The sequence below is a fragment of the Chiloscyllium plagiosum genome, chromosome 16 (assembly GCF_004010195.1).
Source record: "Chiloscyllium plagiosum isolate BGI_BamShark_2017 chromosome 16, ASM401019v2, whole genome shotgun sequence".
NCBI lineage: Eukaryota > Metazoa > Chordata > Chondrichthyes > Orectolobiformes > Hemiscylliidae > Chiloscyllium > Chiloscyllium plagiosum.
In genome coordinates this window covers 18,440,686-18,446,328 of record NC_057725.1, presented here as the reverse complement: position 1 = coordinate 18,446,328, position 5,643 = coordinate 18,440,686, and the positions used below count along the sequence as shown (strand labels likewise).

Here is a 5,643-nt window from a genome sequence, read left to right as displayed (position 1 = left end):
GCTGAAATATATACGTGCAGTCATACTTTGCTTCGCGACGTAGATGCATGTGTGTTGCTTTGCACTCAAATGTAGTACCAATGTCCCACCAGCTGCCCCAGTGTGAGAGTTAAGTATCACTATGACCAGCAGCAGAATTCATGAGTACCTCAGGATGGAGGAATTCTAGGAAAATGTATGAACTTATTAATATCATTCGTGGTCACGGCCGTGGGGACATCATTGTGGAGAGAGATGAGGTACCCCTAGGATGGCATATGGATGCAGTTCTGCCAATATTCCAGAAGCAGGTCTTGTAAGTCGGATGTATATATAAGACCTCTGTTTTCCTGGCCTGTCATGAGGAGGCTTCCTCAAAAGACCAACTGAGCATCCTTCACAGCACAGGGTAAATTCATCACCTGAATGATGCTGGTCGTGTCCCCAGTCTGACCTCAACGACCAGCCAATTGTCATTCACCAACTACCTGTCAACTGTGTATGGCCACTGTCCTATAATGGGAATGAATATTTAATGATGATGTTGCAACTCTGAAATCAACACTCACAGTTACCGAGACTCCAAGAAGAGAGAATCAGAAGAACTGTACTAGAGAATTATAATTGGTATTCCATATCTTAGAATATAAATCAAAGAGCTTCAAGAACCAACTGAGCGCCAAACAATAGTGACTCTTAGATAAGGTAAAATTACATATGCAGCAATTTTAGATTAGAAAATGTTTGGATTCAGGAATCTCAAGGATACAGTACAAATGTCAATGGCCAATCTAAACCAGTATGGCATTACCGTTACAGACCTCATTAGTAAGTATGTAGATGACTGTGTGCTGAAGAAATTAACGTTGTCCAAATAGATAAACCAGGAACTCCACTCCCTACTAAAGTCCAAGTCTGAGGCGTATATTGGGTAACCCCGACCTATACAGGAAATATAGGTACAATCTTTGTAAGGCCAAGAGGTAAACTTGAGACCCAGGGCAATTGTATGGATGCCCATCATTTGTAGCAAGGCTTACATGAAGTAACGGGCTACAAAGCAAAGTTGAAAAGAATCGCAAACAACAGAACATCCCTAGCTGATGAGCTCAATTCATTCTATGCCTGCTTTGAACAGAAGTTTAGTGAAACGATCCTAGCAGATTCAGATACTGTTTATTATTCAGATAATGGTTACTGTTGCAGATGTTAGATTGGCCTGCTTAAGGGTGAATCCATGGAAAGCAACTGGCCCGCATGGACTCAGATCCTGTGTGGAGCAGCTGGTGGGTGTATTCACAGACATCTTCAACCTCTCCTTACTCTTATCTGAACTCCCAACCTGTTTCAAGAAGACCACTATCGTCCTAGTGCCAAATAAGTATCATGCAGCATGCCTGAATGATTACCACCCAGTGGTTCTGCCTTACATAATCATGAAGTACTTTGAGAGGTTAGTCATGGCTCACATTGATTCCAGCCTTCCAACTGCATTGATCCTTTGAAAATCGCCTATTGACGCAACAGGTCCACGGCAGACATCATCTCCTTGGCGCTATACTCATTGCTGAAACATCTGGATAACAAAGATACTTACATCAGGCTCTTAATATATGAATTTAAATATATGAAGTTATAAATATATAATGCTGACTTTAACATCATAATTCCATCAACTCATCCCCAAACTCTGAGACCCAGCTCTCCGCGTCCCCCTCTGTAACTGGATCTTTGATTTCCTGACCCATAGACTGCAATCAGTAAGAATAAGCAATCACACTCTCTCCATCATAATCCACAACACTGGTGCCCCACAAGGCTGCTTACTTAGTCCCCTACTCTACTTCTTATACACTTACCACTGTGACGCCAAATTCCACCTTAACTCCATTTTTAAGGTTGTTGATGACACCACCATTGTAGATCTGATCTCAAATAATCATGAGACAAATTACGGAAAGAGATTGAGCGCTGAACAGAGAGAGTGCATAAAGACAGCAATCTCTCCATCGAAGTCAGTAAAATGAAGGAGCTGGTCATTGACTTCAGGAAGGGGAGTGGAGGGTACACCCTTGTCTGCAACAATGGTGCTGAGGTGAAGATGGTCTAGACTGTCAAGTTCCTGAGAGTGATGATCGCCAACAGCCTGCCCCGGTTAACTCTGGTCAATCTAACAGTCAATAAAGGACAACATCATCTCTACTTCCTCAGGATTCTAAGGAAATTCAGCATGTCCACAAAGACTGTTACCGATTTTTATAGATGCACCATAGAAAGCATCCTATCTGGACGCATCGCAGGCTGGTATGATAACTGCTCTGCCAAAGACTACTGGAAAGTACAGAGAGTCATGAATACAGCCCAATTCTTCACTCAAACCAGCCTTCCATCCATTGACTTCATTTGAACTTACTGCTTCCTCAGGAAAGCTATCAACATGATCAAAGACTCCTCCCACCTGTTATATTCTCTTCCACTTTCCTCTGCCAGGCAGGTGATATAAATGTTTGAACAGGCATACAATCAGATTCAAGAACAGCTTCTTTCCCACTGTTATCAGGGATGGACATCTCAAATGTTAATGTTGAACTCTTTCTCTGCACATTCTCTGCAACTATAATAGTCTGTTACCCTTATGCACTTTGCTCGATCTGCCTGTAAAGCACACAAGACAACACTTTTCACGGTATCTTGGTAAATGTGACAACAATAAATCAGTCAATCCAATGGCCAGACCTCAAGGTGCACAGAACCCATGAGGATACAACAAAGTAATCTTGAGCCTGTGAAATTGCACAGTCCATGGCACGAACAATGTTGTTCACGAAACAGCCACTTTCTCTGGGAAGATCACCTGAAAGTGAGAATGAATCAGCCCTCTAACCGACAGTGACCTTTCGCATTTCTCTCCTGGCCCGGTTTTTGACTTGACCTTTGTGTGGCTTATGAGATCCTGTCGATTGTGTTGTCACTTAATGTTCCAGCTGACAGTCCCTGTTGCAAACTGGTCTCAGCAATTGCTACAGCAACACATTTCACCTTTCCGAGCTGAAAACTGGCTTTAGGTAATGGAGGCTAGTGGTGCCATTTTCCATGACTTTGCAGTTCCAGTTCCAGCGTGCAGCAACTCAGTAACACGTTTTATACTTTCTACACACAGAAACCATCTAAATGAAGTTTGCATGCTCCCATGCACAGATGCAACAAGAGTGATTAATCACCCAGTGCAATTTCTATGCCTATTTTCAGTGTTTATCAAATTTCACAACAATTACTTTCACAGCAAGGAAGCGAATTGTTGCCAAAATGAAGTCGGAATCTAAATAATTCATTTCCTGCCACTTTTACTATACCTCCTCCCATTTTGTGCTTATCTTCTTGAGAATTTGATTATCTTTAAGTAATATTTATGAACTGAAGAACACACTTTTGCAATTTGATTTGTGTTTAATCTTTAAATATTTGCAAGCAGTTTTGGATGACATTGTGAATTTTATTGATACAAATGCACTAATCATTAAACTCAACAATATTCATTTGGTGGTATAGAGCTTTATTTTCTTCCCCTTTCTCAAACAATAATGAATAGTTTTGCTTGCATTATTTTGTAAATCTAATGAAAGAGATATAATTCAACAGTGAAGATTCATTACTGAAGCTTCCTAGAATTCTAATTCCCTTAATACACATTAATCCGCACTTCAGTCAACAGCATAATTTTAAATTTTATATTTCAGCTGCTGACCAATGTTTCCTTGGAAAGGAAATGAAAAACCCAACTGATCACTGTTGAGTGAGATTTGTAGCCCTTGAAGGGCCAATCAATTTCCTAAACTGCTGAAAAAGAAACTGGTCAGCCATCAGAAATTCATTTCTCTGATTAGATCATGCAAAAAAGTGCTAAGTGCTTTCTGACATGAATGAAAGTAAAGCATTGAACAAATGTAAATGTACCTTCAGTTACTCTCCAAAGAGGAAATACTTGTTGAAATTAGTCTTGTGTCTCTTGAAGTATTTTCAGAGTTAAGACTATTTATTTTCTCTTTTTTTTGCAACTTACATTGCAAAACTAGAAAAATTGTGAACAACACGTGATTATTTTTACAAAAGCAAAATAATGCAGATGCTGAAAGCTCAAATAAAATCAGAAATACTCAGCAGAACAGATAGCATCAGTGGTGAGACAGATTGAGTTGAATTCTACTTGCACTTTAGAGAAGGGTTAGGATGAAAGAGGTTGGAAAAATGTCCCAGGAGATGGCATTAAGACAATCTCATTGAGCGGGCACAGTGCACTACTAGCAATTGCACTGCTAATGAACTGGCAGACCCCTTCTTAGGGACAAGTGTCTTTATGGAAGCTATGTAAATGATTGCTGCCAACATATTTCAGATTGGACTCAGCTTGCTGCCAAAAGCCATGGTGCCTTCAATCCCTCCTGAACCTCCAACTCTGCTTTTTGGCTGGTTGGAACTTGACTGTCAATTTAAAAGTACCTCCCTCATCATGCCTTGTGGTGGAAAGAACTGACATCGAAACCAAGTACCTTACCACAGATAGGCAAGGAAAAAACAGTAAAATTCACCAAGAGTAGAAATCCCTCTTAATGACTCATTTGACCTACCTTGTCAGATATCAAGTGGCAGAGTATATGCCCCATTTGTCCAAAAGATTGTGCATTATACAACAGAACTATGCTAATGTACAAAACAAATACTTGCCAAAGCAGAATCCCACAAACCAAACTTAAGAGGGCATGGTAAGGCTCAGATTTTACCTGAAAATGCAACAGAGCATTGTTTAAAATAATAAAACATTTAGTTTTAATGCCTAGATTTGGTGGCTTGAATTTTATTTCTGTAAAGTGTGCTGTTTGAAGGTCAATTTGACAAATTTGTTTACAAGTCACAGGAGGAACTTAAGATGGCACTTGGAGTTTGATGTCTTTGACAGGACTGAGTAAACTCTTAGCTTTCTCTTACCATCTCTTATTCACATGTGGTTCATGTCACATTTGACCATCCTGGCTGTATCATGGCATCTTTGCTGAAGATGAAATTTTATTCTCACAAGTTCATTCTCTGTGGAAGTGTTACTTGTCCTCTTGCATTATGCATAACCTTTGTGGAGGATAAAACATTTTAACTCTTGTAGTCTTGATCTCTGTCACTGTCGTTAGCAGATCTGCCAGTTCTTCAGCTTCGAAAAGTGTGGCGCTGATAAAGCACAACAGGTCAGGTAGCATCCGAGGAGCAAGAGAGGCGACGTTTTGGGCATAAGCCCTTCATTAGGAATATGGAGGAGGAATGGGGCTGAGAGACAAAAAGGGGGATGGGGTGGGGCTGGGGGGAAGGTAGCTGGAAAGGCAATAATGGATGCAGTTAGTGATTGGTCAGTGGAGAGGCTGGAGCAGATAGGTGGGAAGGAAGATGGGCATGTAGGACAGGTCGGTGGGGGGGGGGGGGGAAATTGGAGGGTTGGATCTGGGATAAGGTGGAAGGGAGGGGTAATGAGGAAATTGGTGAAATCAATGTTGATGCCATGTGGTTGGAGGGTCAAGGCGGAAGATGAAGCGTTCTACCTCCAGGCGTCAGGTAGCTTGGATTTGGCGGTGGTGGAGGTCCAGGAATTGCATGTCCTTGGCGGAGTGGGAGGGGGAGTTG

At 41.3% G+C, this 5,643-nt stretch overlaps 1 long non-coding RNA gene across 1 annotated transcript in view; it reads right to left on the bottom strand.

Moving 5' to 3' along the window:
- Positions 1–5,297: 5,297 nt before the first annotated feature.
- Positions 5,298–5,643, bottom strand: part of LOC122558032 — a 17,695-nt gene continuing 17,349 nt past the window's right edge. Inside the window, exon 3 of the long non-coding RNA XR_006314009.1 lies at positions 5,298–5,337. This is a non-coding gene — a long non-coding RNA (uncharacterized LOC122558032). The remainder of the gene's footprint in view (positions 5,338–5,643) is intronic.